The sequence below is a fragment of the Arachis stenosperma genome, chromosome 9 (genome assembly GCF_014773155.1).
Source record: "Arachis stenosperma cultivar V10309 chromosome 9, arast.V10309.gnm1.PFL2, whole genome shotgun sequence".
Classification (NCBI taxonomy): domain Eukaryota; kingdom Viridiplantae; phylum Streptophyta; class Magnoliopsida; order Fabales; family Fabaceae; genus Arachis; species Arachis stenosperma.
Window position 1 is genome coordinate 112,896,459 of NC_080385.1, and position 2,573 is coordinate 112,899,031.

Below are 2,573 nucleotides of genomic sequence, written 5' to 3' on the forward strand. Positions count from 1 at the left end.
GTGTCTTGCATGTTTTCTTTGCATCAAAAATTTTTCAAAAATATGTTCTTGATGTTCATTATGATCTTCAAAGTGTTCTTGGTGTTCATCTTGACATTCATAGTGTTCTTGCATGCATCTTGTGTTTTGATCCAAAATTTTTATGTTTTGGGTCATATTTGTGTTTTTCTCTCTCATCTTTAAAAATTCAAAAAAATAAAAAAAAATTTCTTTTCCTTATTTTTCTCCAAATTTTCGAAAATTTGAGTTGACCAAGTCAAAAAAATTTTTAAAATTAGTTATTTCTTACAAGTCAAGTCAAATTTTCAAAATTTAAAAATCTTATCTTTTCAAAATCTTTTTCAAAAATTATATCTTTTTCATTTTTTTTCTATTTTTCAAAAATTTTAAAAATTATTTTTCAAAAATCTTTTTCTTATCTTTACATCTAATTTTCGAAAATTCACTAATAATTAATGTGATTGGCTCAAAAATTTGAAGTTTGTTACTTTCTTGTTAAGAAAGGTTCAATCTTTAAGTTCTAGAATCTTATCTTGTAGTTTCTTGTTAGTGAAGTAAATAATTTTAAAATTTTTGAATTAAATCTTTTTTATCTTTTATTTGATCTTTTTCAAAAATTTTATCTTTTTCAAAATTTGATTTCAAAAATATCTTATCTAACTTACTATCTTCTTATCTTTTTCAATTTTGATTTCAAATCTTTTTCAATCAACTAACTAACTTCTTGTTTGTTTCTTATCTTTTTCAAAACCACCTAACTACTTTTCCCTCTCTAATTTTCGAAAATATCTCATCCCTTTTTCAAACATTCTTTTTAATTAATTAATTGTTTCATGTTTTAATTTTAATTACATTTTATCTCTAATTTTCGAAAATCACTAACCCCTTTTCAAAAATTATTTTCGAAATATCCCTTCTCTTTTCTTCTTCTATTTAATTATTTAATTACTAACACTTCTCTCCACCTCTCTTCATCCAAAAATCCGAATCTCCCTCTTCATTCTTCTACCCCTTCTTTTTCTACTAACATAAAGGAATCTCTATACTGTGACATAGAGGATTCCTCTTTTTTTTTCTTGTTTTCTTCTCTTTCATATGAGCAGGAACAAGGATAAAGGCACTCTTGTTGAAATTGATCCAGAACCTGAAAGGACTCTGAAGAGAAAATTAAGAGAAGCTAAATTACAACAATCCAGAAGTAACCTTTTAGAAATTTTTGAACAAGAGAAGGAGATGGCAGCCGAAAATAATAATAATGCAAGGAGAATGCTTGGTGACTTCACAAAGCCAACGTCCAAGTTTGATGGAAGAAGCATCTCCATTCCCGCCATTGGAGCCAATAACTTTGAGCTGAAACCTCAGCTAGTTGCTTTAATGCAACAAAACTGCAAGTTTTATGGACTTCCATCTAAAGATCCTTATCAGTTTTTAACTGTGTTCTTGCAGATCTGTGAGACTGTAAAGACGAATGGAGTTGATCCTGAAGTCTACAGACTCATGCTTTTACCTTTTGCTGTAAGAGACAGAGCTAGAGTATGGTTGGATTCACAACCCAAGGATAGCCTGGACTCATGGGATAAGCTGGTCACTGCCTTCTTGGATAAGTTCTTTCCTCCTCAAAAGCTAAGCAAGCTGAGAGTGGATGTTCAAACCTTCAAACAAAAAGATGGTGAATCCCTCTATGAAGCTTGGGAAAGATATAAGCAGCTGACCAAAAGATGTCCATCTGACATGTTTTCAGAATGGACCATATTAGATATATTCTATTATGGTCTCTCTGAATTTTCGAAAATGTCATTGGACCATTCTGCAGGTGGATCTATTCACCTGAAGAAAACGCCTGAAGAGGCTCAAGAACTCATTGACATGGTTGCAAACAACCAGTTCATGTACACTTCTGAGAGGAATTCCGTGAACAATGGGATACCTCAGAAGAAAGGAGTTCTTGAAATTGATACTCTGAATGCCATATTGGCTCAGAACAAAGTGTTGACTCAACAAGTCAACATGATCTCTCAAAATCTGAATGGATTGCAACATGCATCCAACAGTACTAGAGAGGCAGCTTCTGAAGAAGCTTATGATCCTGAGAATCCTGCCATGGCAGAGGTTAATTACATGGGTGAACCTTATGGAAACACCTATAACTCATCATGGAGAAATCATCCAAATTTCTCATGGAAGGATCAACAAAAACCTCAACAAGGTTTTAACAATGGTGGACGTAATAGGCTGGGCAATAGCAAGCCATATCCATCATCCTCTCAGCAACAGACAGAGAATTCTGAACAAAATACTTCTAATTTAGCCAATATAGTCTCTGATCTGTCAAAGGCTACTTTCAGTTTCATGAGTGAAACAATATCCTCCATTAGAAATCTGGAGGCACAAGTGGGCCAGCTGAGTAAGAAAGTCATTGAAACTCCTCCCAGTATTCTCCCAAGCAATACAGAAGAGAATCCAAAAGGAGAGTGCAAAGCCATTGACATAGTCAAAGTGGCCGAATGCACAAGGGAGGAGGAGGACGAAAATCCTAGTGAGGAAGACCTCCTGGGACGTCCCTCAAGCAAGAA